Here is a 15,967-nt window from a genome sequence, read left to right as displayed (position 1 = left end):
AGAAAGACAATAATTAGGGGATTATCTTTTTTAAAAGTAGGCACAGAAGAAAGTTTACCCTCGTGTAAAGTAGGGTAACAAAGTATAAAGGTAGGTATCTATCTGGTAAGAGGCCTTGACCCATTGCCTCAAATTCAGGCCAACAATCTATTAGGAATATTAAACATATTTTTCCCTATGTTTTTCAAATCTCATGTTTTTATCTCATAAACCAACGGCAGACGAATACAAAATACGGTAGGCTGGCAAATTTTAAAAACGTATTTTGAAAACTGCTCAAAAATAACTGCTTTAGAAACCACTTAAGTAGAGTAACTGTTTCTTTACCTGGATTGTCTAGGACAGTCCCCATTTGTGCCTGCTGTTTTGCTGTAATTACTGGAAAGCCCTCCCCTTTCACTCTCAAAAATGTCCCGATGTGAACAATAAATTATGTAGTCGCCTTATATTTAGCCAAGAAATATTTCTTGGCCAGTTATGATGTGCTGCCTACGGGGTTGGGCACTTAGATTCGTTTTTTTAAAAGGTATATAAGATAACAACAATTTCAGAACAGTCTAGTTGAAAAGACAGAAATAACACCCCGAACAACCGTGAATCAATGAAAACTTGATAATCCTTGGTGTAGTCTAGGCTGTCAGTGCCTGAGTTCAGATCTGAGAAAAGTAGCGAGTGTATCCCCTAGAGGGGGTCACTCCATGGAACTAAAGCTAAAAGCAACAATGCTTCTTGAGCACTTCCTGTGTGCCCGGCACTATGGTAAGCACGATGCCTGCGTGATCTCGCTTCATGCTCAAAACAGCCCTGTAAGTGAAGGGCTGTCATTTGCTCATCTTATGGATGAGATGACTTCCCCAAAGTCAGGCCAGAGAATTCAGATGTCTAGCTCTCAAGCATATGTTCCCCACCACTGTAGATGTGGATGTGCTGCCTTCTGATCGCCCGTCTCTGCCAGGAGCCAGCCCGGCAGAGTCACCTGTTATCACACCCCTCAGCTTCTCTCCACCCTGCAGCACAGCAAGGTGTGGCCAAACTCTCGCCAAGGGTTACCAAATCAGGTAAAGCCCAACCAGAAAATGAAAGAGGCTGCTCTTGAATCCTACAGAGGAATCCTATTGAAGAGGCTATTGAGAAGAAAGTCACACAGGGGTTCAGGAAAGCAATGAAGGGTAATGCCGGACTCTAAGGCTAGTAATAGCAGGAAGCCATGACCACCCTAGACCTGAAGGCATAAGGGGAGGAAGTGGCTGAAGGAACCTAAAGAGGGTGGCGATATGGAGAGGACAGCTGAGATATCCAGACTGCTTACTGCCCTTGCCCTACAGAAGAGCTGTGCGCCAACCAAGTCAGAGGAAACTGGCCTGGTCACTCTTTGGGAATTAAGGTGCCAGGTAGGCAAAAGGATACCATCCTCAGCATATATACAAAGCCCGGGCCAGTTTCATGGGCATGTGACCTGTGCCATCACACAGGCCCCATGCTCAGCAGGGCCCCACACTGGCATGAATCCTCCACTAGCACCATCTTGAAATTCTTAATTTTTTTAAACAAAGTTCCCACAGTTTGATTTTGCTCTGAGCCCCACAAACTATGTAGCTGATCCCCTGCAGGGCAAACCTTTTCTTCAGGTAGGGAGACTAAATTCTGTACGTATCACAGTATTCCGATACACGGTTCAAAACAAAAGGATCCAAAGTTAATATTAACCAGAGTAACAATGATACAGTAGGATAGGTAACATGAAGGGGCATTTTTACCTTTTTTTCTTTCCTTCCTCTCTTTTGAAATCAAACTGTAAAGCAGCTGAGAAACCAAAATTAGCTGCCCCTTAGAGAGAAACAGACCTTAATTACAACTGCCTCTCCATAGCACAGACTGAATGGATTTTGGCTCTTCCCCAGTTAATGCGATCAATGCAGACAATAAAACAGAATAATTGATGCCCTGGAGAGGACTTTTCTGATACACCTCATTTGATGGGCTACAGTCATCGAATTCTCCAGGCCATTGCCAAAGCTACTCTTTACCTTGCCTTATGTGCCCGATGTACGGAGGCCCTACCTTGGGGCTCACTGTTGAAAATACATAAATAAAAGACCCGCCGATGGGCCAATGGCATTCACAAACAGTATTTGTAGTGGATGCTTCCTGAAGCATGGGCTTAGAAACGAGTCTCTACTGCTTCTGCTTCCCTTTCCTGAAAGGCTCCAGCATCCGTAGCCTTCCTCTGAGGAATTATATTTCTAAAAGAATCTGAGAAAGCCCCAGCTGAGAAGCCTGAACAGGACCAGTGGCAGCTCTTTTTCCTGTTCATTTCCTTCAATGCCATCCAGCAAAACGAAGCCCAGAAAACATTTAGCTGAGATAGGGAACAAACTGACTTTTGACAGTCTCTTTCACTCACCCCTTTATTTCAGAAGTAAAGGATGGTAGATTTTAAGTGTTTGTTTATTTTGTTGTCTAAAGTTAGAATAAAATTTCAAATGATCAAATCAAAAGCATCTAGAATCTAGATGCTAGAATCAAGGAATCTAGAATCCAGGCAGCAAATCAAAGCTAGGGGCACCGTCACAGAGTCAGAGAATCAATAGTTGCCGTGTATACTAACTACTGAGCTCTGTCATGGGGTGAATGGTGGCGACCCCCAAAAAGAGGTATGTCCAAGTGTCCAAGACTTTTTTTTATTTTTTTTGTGGGGTGTTGTTGTTGTTTTGAGACAAAGGCTCACTCTGTCACTCAGGCTGGAGTGCAGTGGTGTCAACATGGCTCACTACTGCCTCTATCTCTCGGGCCCAAGAGATTCTCCTACCTCAGCCTCCTGAGTAGCTGGAACCACAGGTGTATGCCAAGAGGCCTAATTTTTTTTTCTTTTTTTTTTTTTTTCTTTGTAGAGATGGGGTCTCACCTTGTTGGCCAGGCTGGTCTCAAATTTCTGGACTCAAGCAACCCTCCTGCCTCAGCCTCCCACAGTGCTGGGATTACAGACATGAGCCACCAGGCCTGGCCATAACCAAGCTTTAACCCCTGGAACCAGTGAATACGACCTTATTGGAAAAAAGGGTCTTTGCAGATGTAATAAAGGATCTTAAGATAAAATCATTCTGGATCACACAGTTGGGTTCTAAATCCAGTGACGAATGTCTTTATAAAAGATGCGCAGAGGAGAGACGCACAGAGAGAAGAGCAGGAAGCAATGTGACGTGGAGCACAGCTCAAGTGATGCAACCTCATGCCCAAGAATGCTGCAGCCCCCAGAAGCTAAAAGAGGCAAAGAATGAAGCCTCCCCTAGAACCCCTGGAGGAAGCATGGCATCTTGGCCTCAGACTTCTAGCCTCCGGAGCTGTGAGAGAATAAATATCTGTTGCATTAAACCACCATTTTGTGGTCATTTGTTTCAGCGGCCACAGGAAACAAATATAAGTTCACAGCCCCATCTCTCACCTGTGGCCTCAGCTTCACAATCTCCAGCCAGGGACTATATGAAGCCTTCCAAAGCAGCCCATTCCGTGTTCACGGTGGGCCTAGTTCCGGCCCCACATGAGTCTAATCCCTTTCCCTCAGTGCAGTGCTTTCATGTATGTGAAAAAAGAATATAAAAGTCCACAGAGCGATTCCAGGCCAGAGAGTCCCAGCTACTGTCCTCGGCATCTGCCAGCTCATGAGAAATCCCCTTAACTTGTACCTGTCAGGGCAGCACAGATGGAACAAGCCTCTCCCTTCTTTGAACAGTATTCTCTTATGGCAGCCCAAGGTCTCACTAATGTTTAAACAGCCAGGTGACACTGTCAACTCTGTTGGCACTTTCAACTCAAAAAATAAAAAAAATTAAAAAAAAAAAACCCACAACTTGCATCTTTTTCATGTGGAACAAATGTGACAGATTGTCACTCCCATCAAGTATATGGAAAATATTCTTTTTATCTAAATATAATAAATCAAGTATGAAATATGCCTGTTAAGTACATTATTTTTGTAAAAAGTGGGGGATCTGAGCAGGCACCCGTACCACCTATTGACAGCCAAGCCAAGTTTGTACACATCAGATTATTTCCAGAGTCAAAACACACGGGTTGGGGAAAACGTACCTTCCAGATCCAGCTGCATATACAGAAGAAATGTGCTGATTTCTGATTGTCAGTCTTCAGATTTCAGCTCCATAACCTGCACTAGCTCCCAATGTTGGTAAATCACTCAACCTCTCAATGCCTCGGTTCAGTTCCCTGTAAATTGGGGATAACTAGAACACTACTTTGTGTTGGCTGCTATGGACTACAAGATAGTCCCATATCAACAGGCCTTCTTGAGGTCTGGCTCTGGCTAGTTTGGCCAACTGGGTGGCACCGGCACCAGATCAGAGAATGGAAGAGAGTGGTTGGGGCCTTATTCACCTGGATGCCTCCCCACCAGGCCATGATAGGCAGTAGTCATATTCCTCTACTGAAAACCACAGCTCCTGCCAGCAGTCCTGTCCCCTGAACAATTCCATGTTCATGCTGTCAGGGCTGGGTGGTGAAGGCTTCCATGCATTGCTGGCCACTTCTGGTGGGTTCCCTGACCTTACCCACACCTTTGTAAATAGTCCCTTCATTAACTCTCCTCAGTTACTCCCTTTTGAGCAGTTCATCTTCCTCCTTAAGGGATGCTGGAGGAGGAATCTTTCATAGGATTTATCAGAATTAATCAATACTTGAATCACCTTTAGGCATTTGCTATCATGAGTGCTATTTTTAGCAACAGTAGTCTACTTCTCTGAGGAATCCTGGGCCATGAGATCTCTCAATGCTGTATTTATGTTTCCTCCCCAAGTTCAAAACCATTTACTAGAGATAGACATAATATTTTCAGTGGTACAGATGTGGGGGAAACTATTATGTTCTCTCATCTAAATAATTAAAGTAACTTCTCTTCTCCCCGCCCCCTCCCTCTCTAATGTCCAAACCTTCTGATCATGCCATTATTACAGGCAACACCTATCCAATGGTTCCCCTCGAATGAAGTTTAAACTCTCCCACTATTTCTCACAATTCTATTCCAACCTACCTTCAAGAATGTGTTCAACATTTCACACCTACTAGTATTAAAAGAAAAAACAGAAAATAACAAGTGTTGATGGAATCCTTGTGTGTTGCTTGTGGGTATGTTAAATGGTACCACCACAGAAAACAACGGATGTTCCTCCAAAAATTAAACACAGAATTGCCATATATCAGCAATTCCATTTCTGGGCATATACCCAGAAGAACTGAAAACAGGGACTTTAACATATCACTGTACACCCATATTCACAGCAGTGTTTTCACAATAGCCAAAAGATGGAAGCAACCCAAATATCCATCAACAGATACATGGATAAACAAAGTGTGGTACATACATACAATGGAACATTATTCACCCTAAAAAGGAAAGAAATTCTGCCCATCTTACAACATGAATGACCTCTGGCGACATTATGATAAGTGAAGTAGACCAGTCACAAAAAAGACAAATACCATTTATATGAAGTACCTAGAGTAGTCAATTCATAGAGACAGAAAGTAGAATAGTGGTTGCCAGAGGTTGAAAGGTAGGAGGAAATAGGAATTTAGTATTTAATGGAAACAGACTTTCAGCTGGGCAGGATGAAGAAGTTCTGGAGATGGATGGTAATGATGGTTGTACAATAATGTGAATGTACTTAATGCCACTGAACTGTACACTTAAGAATGGTTAAAATAGTAAATTTTATGTTGTGTATATTTAACCAGTTTTTTAAAAGGTTGTATTCAAGAAATATTCATTGCTTGCCTATGGCACAAAGCACTGTTCTAGGGCTGCCTCAGGAAACAAAAATGCAAGACCACCATCCCAAGGAAGGGAAGTCACCTCCTGCACATTCCCCCACCTGCTCCAGATTCTAGTCAATCCCTTCCCTAATTATGTCTTGCACTTTCACGTTAGAATATAAATTCCTAAAGACAGGAGACTAGATCTTATTCAGCCTATATCTCTACAACCTAACAGAATGCTGAGCGTGTAGAAACTGCTCAAGAATATTAATCAAATAGTTGAGTAAAAATCCAGGCAGAGAATGCCATGTCATTTTTCTCATGTATTCTAGCCAGTCAGAACTTAAAATTTCTTGAAGTTATATAGCTATATTTGCAGGAATAGAGAGGCTAGAGCTTCACATAAGCTCACTAAACTCACTTTAAATATTCTGCTCACAAGTAATTCTACTAAGTGCATAAACTGTGGATATCAGATGAGAACTCCACTACTTCCTGACCATGTGACCTTGAGCAAATTATTGCATGCTGCTAAGGCTGTTTCTCTTATCTACGAAGAGGGAATGCTAATAGTCCTGTAGGGAACATCTGCTGCTTTGCAATCCAAGATCCAGGGGCTCATCTCTTGGTGAGAGTATAACAATTTTCTGCTGGAGAAACACCCCTGCTCCTATTTCTCTGCCTATCTCTAGGGATGAAACGTGTGACATGTGACCAAGCCCAAGCCTAGTAACATGTGGCACCCTGGTCACAGGAAGAGACACAGGACTGAATCAGTGCTGACGAGCCAAAGTAAGTCATTGTGAGCAATGCTGGGATGGAGACTTCCACTTTCTGGCTGGATTGAAAGCCCAGACTATGTAAGGTCTGGAGCTCTTCCAGCCATCCTACAATGAGATGGGGCCGCAGTGAGATGGTACTAACAATGGTGCCGACTCCATGAAAGCAAACTGAGAAAAATAGAGAAATGAGGTCCTGCTAACAGTGTTTGAGGCCTGAATCAGGCCATACCTGATATGTTTTCCCCTGGACTGAGGAGTTATCAGAGCCAAAATCACATTCCTTTTTTGCTGAAACAGTTTGAATGTTGGGGTTCCTGACACAACAGAATTGAGTCCTAAGTAAAACATCTTCTGAAAAATTATCATAAAGATTAAATGAGGTATCCCATGTAAACCAGGGCCACATAGTACACACTCAATAAATGGCAATATCAGTGTTAAGTGCAGTGATTGTTCGTTGCTGTGGTAGAAAGCTCCTGCCTTCTAAGGACTTTTAACTCATGTGCTCTATCCCTGATTTCTGTCTTCATTATCCACAAATGATGTTATCTAGGCTAGGAATGGTGAAGACTATTTCCTAATCCCATTCCCTAGCAGACAGACATCACTAGCTGACCACAGCACACTTTCTTGCTGAGCCCAGACCCAGCCTTGGATTCCTATCGGACCCAGCTTTCCAGGCAGCCACTACCAACCAGATGACATGCAAAATGAAACCAATGTGTCTCAGCTTCACTGCAATAGTTGGCAAAGTGTTTCTATGAAGAACTAAGTAGTAAGTATTTTAGACATGCTCTCTATCACATGTTCTTCTCTGTGTTTTGTTGTGTTTTGTTTTTGTTTACAACCCTTTAAAAATATAAAGCTCATTCTTTGCTCTCTTGCTTGTACAAAAATCCCTGCTCTAGAGCTTTGAAACCAGACTCTGGGGCTGCCTCAGGGAAGCAGCAGTTCTTATCTTCCTGTGCAACTTCCTGGGACCCCAGGAGTTGGAGAGCTTGGAGTGGGTGCCTGAGTCGGAAAAGCACCCTCTGAACATATTGAATAGTCCAAAAAGTAACAGAAGAGCTCTGGTGACTGGAGGTTTCCTGTTATCATACCAATACCAGGCGATCTGAAATTCACACTCTGAGGGATGCTGTAATTCAAGGAAAAGCTATAAAACCCATCTGTGTTACGAACTTCACCTCTGCCTCCAGAACCAATTCACCGCACAACCCTTTAAAAAAATTGGACCTCCATCCCCTACAGCCACGTCTGAGATGCCCGACCTTTTTATGAGGGAAGCAAGGAAAGAGAAGGGTTCAGATCATTACGTTTCTTCATTGTTAGTCTGCCCCTCACCATTAAAAAGACACACCTCGAGGGCAAGGATCAGATCAGTTTCAAGACAGTATGCCACATTTCTTTTGACCAACTCTTGATTCCTTAGTATTTCCCAAGGTTTTTTGTTGTAGAGTGTTAGATATAAAGCTTGGTTTGGTCCTCCTCTCTATTATTCTCTGTGCTTGATTCTGGCTTTAGTGAAAAGGACTGGATTGTGTTTGACTGGTGTTTGTTTATTCATTCAACAAACATGTACTACAATCAGAATCCATCTCTTAAGGCACTTGCAGGTAGGAATACAGATGCATAGATAATAGTGCAGAATGATGCAAGGGCTATATCCAGGGTAGCATGGCAGCATGAAGCAGAGGCACCTCTGGGAGAGGGAGTGCCATGCAGCCTGCTGGAAGGCAGTGTGGCAGCAGCTGAGCTGCAAAGAATGCATAGGAGTTGACCAGACAAGGAAGGTTGGGGAGAGGATAGATGCTGAGACTCAGTGGCATGGGCAGAGGCTACATGGCGGGGGGGGGGGGTCGGGGGGAGGCTTGGGAGATGAGGTTAATGAGGAGAGAAGGGTGGGACCGGGAAAGTGCCTGGAGTCTGAATTCTATCCTGAAAACCACAGAAAACCTCTAAAGGAAATTAAGCAGAATGACTGGCTTAGATTTTTGTTTTCAAAATGAGTGTCCACGGTTTGGAGAATGGACTGGAGTGAGATGGTCCTGATTGGGAGCAACAAGCTCAAAAGCAATTGGAACAATTCAGTCAAGAAGTGCTGAGAATATGAACTAAGTCAGTGATAGCAGGCACTGAGAGAAGAGGGCATATAGCAACAACAACAAAAATCATAAGAGCTCACATTTATGCAGCACTTACAATAAGACATGATGCTTAGTGCTTTCTGGGTATTAACTCATTTTATCTTCACAGTAACCCTGAGATAGCTTTGTTATCTATTATCAACCTCATGCCTCAGATCAGAAAACGCAGTAGAGGTTAAGTAAGGACCCCAAGATCCAGGAGCTATTGGTGAATGAGCCACAGCTCAAACCCGGCTGTCTGGCTGCAGAGCCCACACTCCTAATGTCCATATTGGCAACTCTCCTAGTACAGTTACAGACAGAGGGTCTTAAGGACTGGACAATGAATGGTTGAGACAGGGGAGACTCCAGGACAATTTCCAGAGATCTGACTTGGGTAGGTAAACATGTGAATTTCAGTTTTTCGAGCCTCCTCCCCTGAAGCTCCTCCCCAGATCTGTCCTTGCCCCGCTAGGGCAAGTACCCACACTCCCACCGTCACACCACACCCCCTCTCCTTTGCAGTCTTTGCATCACGGCCTTTGGCCATGAAACACAGGGATCTCCCAATTGGAGTGAAAAACTTCACAAGCATTTCCAATTAGGTCTGAGAAACCCGACAGCAAACTCTGCTCTTGGTAATACAGTGGCTTAGGTTTATTATTTTCAAATCAGCCAGAACTGGGAAAACTTTGAGCGAGCTTGTGTGGTTTCCTTCTGAGAGAGTGAGATCTTGGCAGCCTACTTCTGTGTTTCACCGTAGCTGCCCTACGGAACAGAACATAGACCTTCTTGCGGGGCTAGCGTGTAAGCACAGAAGCACACACAGCCGCCTCGCCTGCAGCCTCCGACAGACCGGCAGGAAGAAACTAACCCTGGCAGGAGCTCTGCAGAGAGCCAAATGGCATTCTTTCTCCATGCACAAAAGTTAAAGCAAGCATCTGCAGCATTAGGGGAAAAAAAAAAAAAAACTTGTGTATTTCCTGCGGACAGGGAGACCTCCTGCCCCTCCCGGGCTGATACAACCCACTTTGCACATCCTGCTTCTCTGGGAGCTAAAAATAAATCGGTATGCACTGAAAAACACTCAAACACATCTCCCCAGCACACCCTTTCCGAGTCCTCGAGGGCAAGGACACGAATCTTTCAGGTCTTGAGTCCGAAACGCAGACTGTTTCCTCGTCCAGGTTCAACCAGCGCCTTTCGACCTCTCCCTCGGCCCCCTCCCCAGACGCCCACGCCTCGCACCCGCCTCCTGCGGCCTTTCCGGGCAGACTCCGCAGGCCCGGGATCCAGCGGATGTCCCGGACCCCCGCCCCGGACTGCGGGGCGGGATGCTCCAGATGTCCCCGTGCCGCCAGGCTCACCAACGCCCCCTTCCGCCCAGTGCGCCCCATCCCGCCCCATCCCGCCGGCCCCACGCGTCTCTGCGCGGCCCTCTGCAAAGTTGCTCTCTCCTTTTCCGCCTCCCACCCTCAGGGTCTGTGATTTTGTTTTGTTTTCCCTCAGAGGCATTGGGGGAATGACAGAGGAATTGACAGGGTGAACTGCACCCAGGAGGGAGCTGCTGGAACCAGGTTCCCAGGACCGAGCGCTCCTCGAACCCACCCCTGCGCCCGCGGCGCCCCGAGCGCATAGGTCCCCCCAGCAGCCGCTCCCGGCGCCGCCGCCCCCGGCACACCCGCCCCGGCTGCAACTCCGACTCCGCTCTGGCTCCCGAGAAGCGGAGGGAAGGCGCTGCGACTCACCGCCTCGGCCGCTCCTGGCGTCTGTGTCGCTTCGGGCGAGGCGGCGGCAGCAGCGGCAGCGCCTTCCCTCCGCCCGCCTCCCCCTGGACAGCACCGTCGCCAGCCGCGCCCCCCTCCCCAGCCTGGCTCGCCGCCTCCCTCCTCTCGGCCGCAGACCCCCTCTCCACTGCAGCCCCGCAGGCAGCCTCTCCGGGGTGGGCTTGACCGCGGGGATACAGGGGGGCCAAGATGAGGAGCGGGATTTGCAGGTGCAGTGGACGCCCCCGCCTTGCCCTGGTACAGCCACCAGGCGTGTCCCCACTGTGCCCCATAGTCCTAGCTCACCGCCCAGGCCTCTAGCCAACCTGCACTGCTACTTTCCGAGGGGTACCATCTGTTTGCCTCCTTGGGTCATGGGAGGTCAGATTCAGCCTAGAGCACCTCCTTCGAAACTTCTATTTGAGTGGGGGTCCGGGGTCCCTACTCTCCCGCAGTGAAGTTCAAGGGAGCCTTGGAAGGCAGTTGAAAAGCTTCTCAGGTGGTCTACTCTGGACTCTTCATGCCCACAAGGTGGGAGGGGGCTGCTTTCGTCTAACCAGTGCTTTCTCTACCCAAAGCCTTCTGTAAACTGTCTAGGAAAGGCTTAACAAAAAATCCGGAGGAAGACATCTAAGGGGCCCCTCTCCTGCCCTTCCTTCCTCCCCTCAAATTTTTCATCTCGTGTGGAGATAATGAGAAGCGAAATGTCTTGTCAATTCATTCACCCAATATTTATCGAGTGCCTGCTGGCTGCCAGCACCTGTTTCCTGTCTTGCTGTGTCGTCCACTCATGGCCTCTCAAAAAGCCACTGTAACTAACTCCTTGTGCTTGTCAACCCCAGTGACATTTCCAGAACCCGCAGAAGGTCTCAAGAGCAACTCAACTTCATCAATTTAAGAAGTTGCTGGTTACAAATAACAAGGCTGCAAAGGCACCGTGCCCTGGCCTTCCTTGTTATAATGTTTGCAAAATCTTTTAACATGACTGGTTATAGAAAGGACAGTTCCATTGAGGTACAGACAGCTGCCAACTCTGATTTAAACATCAAGTAAAAGGTTGATCTAATCAAAAGCACCCTTTCCTAGCTCTACTGGTTGCTTTCAATTGAAAAACAAAAATTATCTGAGAGGCCGTTAAACCGTTATCAAATACTAAAACCTTTGCTTGCATTGGGTGAGCAGGTTAGCCCAGCATTTCCCTTCCTGGACATACAGGAAGAAAAATGCTGGACTAACCTGCTAACCCAACGCAAGAAAAATTTGCATTGGAAAGTTGGATTTTTTGGTTTTTCGTTTTTTTCATTTTTCTTAATACTAGGCCCCACTCCAAGAGAGTCTAATCCTAATTGTTAAAAAAAATTCGGGGTTCAGGAATGGCCAGCTTTGTATGGGTATTTTTTTCACATGGGCCCCAGGAGACTCTGATGTGCAGCCAGGGTTGGAAACCACCATGGGATTAGCCAATCATCAAGCAAGGCCTCAGGCAACAGAACCCAAACCCAGGCAGATGTGATGCAGTGAAAGGTCTGCACAGGTGTTGCAAACTCAAATGTCCCTAAGGGATAAAAGCAGGTGACAAAGAAGTAACTTAAATGGTTATACAGAGACAAACTGAGAATGGCACAATGGCCCTGAAAAAGGTGGCCTCATTTTTCTACATGGGAAAAGAAAGTCCAGTGTGGCCATCAAGTCGGGGTATTTTATTTTACTTTGGTTTGGTTCCCCCTACCCCCAAGAGAAGCCAGAAGTTCATATTTAATGCGAACTCTTCTAATTTTAAAATATTAGCAACTTATTTTTTAAATATTTTATGTGCTCTATAAGCCAAGACAAAAAGAATCTGTAGGCCACAAGTGGTCCCCTGGTCATCGGTTCATCACCTGCAGTCTGGACAGACTCTGTGCATAGGCAGCAGTTAGGAAGGTGCTTGGGGTGGTATACCTGAGAGAGGGTTGATTTTAAAGTCCACTTTATCTACTTTTCTTTATTGATGTGACTTTTCTTTAATGATCTCTACTGTTAAAAAAAGAAAGAAAGAAAAGAAACAGTTTTGCTGAGGTATAATTCACACATCATACTATTCACTCAAAGTATGCAATTTAATATTTTTTGCATATGCACAGTTAGTTGTACAAACTATTACCATAACCAGTTTGAGAACTGATTTTCATCAGCCCATAAAGAAATCCCATACCTGTTAGCACTCACTCCCTTCTTTCCTCAACTTCCAGTGACCACTTATCTATCTTCTCTATATATAGATTTGCCAATTCTGGACATTTTATATAAATGGAATGATACAATATGAGGACTTTGTGACTGGCTTCTTTCACTCAGTTTAATGTTATCAAGGCTCTCTCATGTTGTAGCATGCATCAGTACTTTGTTCCTCTTCATGAACAAATAAGAGGTCATTGTATAGCTCCATCATATTTTGATTATCCATGTATCAGTTGACAGACATTTAGGTTCACTTTTTTACTGTTATGGATAATGCTACTATGAACATCTGTGTTCAAGTTTTTCTGTGGATGTACATTTTCATTTTTCTTGTGTGTGTGTGTATATATATATATATACCTAGCAGTAAAATTGCCAGATCTTGTGGTAACTCCACATTGAACATTTCGAGAAATTGCCATACCTATTCCCAAACCAGCTGCACCATTCTACATTCCCACTAGCGCTATATGAAGGTTCCAGATTTCTTCCATATCCTCGCCAACACCTGTTATCTGCTGCTGAAAAAATTATACCATCCTAGTAGAGGTCCAATGGTATCTTTTTTTTTTAAATTTTACTTTAAGTTCCGGGATGCATGTGCAGAATGTGCAGGTTTGCTATGTAGGTATACATGTGCCATGGTGGTTTGCTGCACCCATCAACCCATCATCTAGGTTTTAAGCCCCACATGCATTAGGTATTTGTCCTAATGCTCTCCCTCCCCTTGCCCCTCACCCCCCAACAGACCCCTGTGTGTGTTGTTCCCTCCCTGTGCCCATATGTTCCATGTGTTGTCATACAATGGTATCTTATAACATTTGATTTCCATTTTCCTAATGGCTCATGGTGTGGATCATCTTTTCATATTGGCCATTTATATAACTTCTTCACAGAAATGTCTATTCAGATCCTTTGCCCATTTTAAATTTGGTTATTTATCATTTTATTATCCAGGTGTGAGTTTTTTTGTGTATTCTGGATGTAAGTACCTTATCAGATCTATGATTTGTCAGTATTTCCTCCATATCTGTGGGTTGCGTTTTTATTTTCTTGGTGGTGTTCTTTGAAGCATAAAAGTTTTCCATTTTGATGAAACACAAATTATCTATCTTTTCTTTTGATGCTTGTACTTCTAGTGTTGTATCTAAAAGGCTTTGCCTAATTCAAGGACATAAAGATTTATGCCTGAATGTTGGGCCCTCCTTTTTTTTTTTTTTTTTTTTTTTTTTTTTTCCAAAGATAGAGTTTCACTCTTGTTGCCCAGGCTGGAGTTCAATGGCGTGATCTCGGCTCGGCCCACTGCAACCTCTGCCTCCCAGGTTCAAGTAATTCTCCTGCCTCAGCTTTCCGAGTAGCTGGGATTACAAGCACCCGCCACCGCGCCCAGCTAATTTTGTATTTTTAGTAGAGATGGGGTTTCACCATGTTGTCCAGGCTGGTCTTACATTCCTGACCTCAGGTGATCCACCCGCCTTGGCCTCCCAAAGTGCTGGGATTCCAGGCATGAGCCACCACTCCTGGCCGGGCCCTGCTTTTTTAAACGCTCTTTCAACAGTGTGGTATTGGAAACTGGGAACACTGAGACAACTGGCAGTAAGTCTACGGTCAGAGCCTCCCACCTCAAGAGATCTCATTTGCTGAGACAGTTCTCTCACCACCTCATTTGGTCAACTTTGGGCACTGAATGGCAAGTTTGTGTCAAGCAAGCAACTGAATGTATAGATTTTAGACTAGCCAGTCCAACAATGGCAAGTATTCATTCTAAGGGCCTCCTATGTGCTTAGAGCTGCTCCAGGCTCTCAGGATATAGCACTAAACAAGACAGGTTCATGCTCTTGTGGGGCTTATAGTTTAATGAGAGAAAAATAAATAGAGCACATAAGACACATATTAGATGAGTGCATATGTCAATATTCACATGAATGATTGACGGAACAGCTGAGGAAGGAGCCACACAGAGGAAACATAGTGCAAAGTCTCTAATTTGAGGGTAGGTTGGGAGGAAATACACAGCTTATTCTGGAATCAAGGAAATCAGATGTGGCTAGAGCTTGGTGGGGGCGCCTTTGGCTGAACTCCTCAGCAAGTAGAGCCTGAGCAAAAGGTTAGGCATGAACAGTACCTAAGGAAGTGAAACCACAGGGGCGTAGGACTGAGAGAAAAGGGAAGTGAGTCAGGAGAAGAGGGAGAGCAACCACAAGGAAGTGCATTCTGTAGCTGGGCATTGCCACTTGAGTCTGCAGGAGCCCCATGGGTTGGTCAGGAGGCAGTGTGGGGGCATTACTGAGAGTTTAGGAGGGATCCAAGAGGGAGGTACTGATCTATGGTCTTCAGAGAAGCAATGTAATGCTTCTGAAGCTCAAAACATCTGTCGGTAGTGAAGGAAGGCTACTGGTGTGGTTGGAAGAGAAAAAACTTACTGGCAGGCTCCCTTCTCCCATAGTTAACTTAGCCCTCCTAGGTTGCCTGTGAGTGGCCACAAAGTAGCTGCCTGGACAACATCAGGGAAGTCCCAAGGTGGAAGGCAAGGCATATGACAGGAGGTGAGGCACTGCTGGGCTGGCTGTATCTGAGAGCACCCTGAGGGACTGGGAGCAGCAGCCACAGTGAGCACTTCAATCCAAAGTAGTAGCAGAAGTAGTAGCAACCTGGCCTCCTGAACGCAGTGACAGTACAGACCACTGCTAGGTTCGCTCTAGCAAATTGGTGCATTAACATCAATCTTACAGGATGCATAAAATGAGTTTAATACAGTGGAAAAAAGGGAGAGTAAAAAACAAGGTCACAGAGTGTCAGGGCCAGACCACAGACCGTTTTGCAACTCGGGATCAAGAACATAACATTTATTCTCAGTTGGAATTTATTCTAAGAACAATACAAAGGCATTGAAGGCTCTTTTGCAATTTATTTTTTTAATTGACAAACAATAAAATTCACTTTCTTAATAAACAGTTCTGTGGGTTTTAATAAATGCACAGTTGAATAGTCATCACTTCTATCAGAATTCAGAGCACTGTCACCCCTCCAATAATGTGACTGCCCATTGTAGTGAAGCCTTTGCCCTAACCCTAGCCCCTGGCAATCACTGATGTGTTCTTTGCCTCTGTGGTTCTTTCTTTTCAAGAACGTCAGATCAATGAATCATATAGTATGTAGCCTTTCAAGTCTGGCTTCACTTAGCATAAAGCATGTGTTTTTCATTTGTGTTGTTGAGTACATCAATGATTTATTCCTTTTTATGGTATGAATGTACCATAGGTTATTATTATTCATTCACCAGTTGAAGGAAAGTTAGGTTATTTCC

General features: G+C 45.0%; 2 protein-coding genes across 8 annotated transcripts in view; one reads left to right on the top strand and one right to left on the bottom strand.

Annotated features, from left to right (window-relative positions):
* Positions 1-10,453, bottom strand: part of NCALD (neurocalcin delta) — a 448,039-nt gene extending 437,586 nt beyond the window's left edge. Inside the window, exon 1 of one of the 4 annotated variants that reach the window (XM_050800727.1) lies at positions 10,423-10,453. The gene's annotated coding sequence lies outside the window, so the exon portion shown is untranslated. The remainder of the gene's footprint in view (positions 1-10,422) is intronic. The other 3 variants (XM_050800726.1, XM_050800729.1, XM_050800731.1) reach the window with 3 other exon arrangements.
* The window catches only part of BAALC (BAALC binder of MAP3K1 and KLF4), a 1,274,875-nt gene that overhangs the window by 136,384 nt on the left and 1,122,524 nt on the right, over positions 1-15,967 (top strand). The gene's annotated exons all lie outside the window — the stretch shown is intronic.

The sequence above is a fragment of the Macaca thibetana genome, chromosome 8, assembly GCF_024542745.1.
Source record: "Macaca thibetana thibetana isolate TM-01 chromosome 8, ASM2454274v1, whole genome shotgun sequence".
Classification (NCBI taxonomy): domain Eukaryota; kingdom Metazoa; phylum Chordata; class Mammalia; order Primates; family Cercopithecidae; genus Macaca; species Macaca thibetana.
This window is presented reverse-complemented; position numbering and strand designations above follow the sequence as displayed.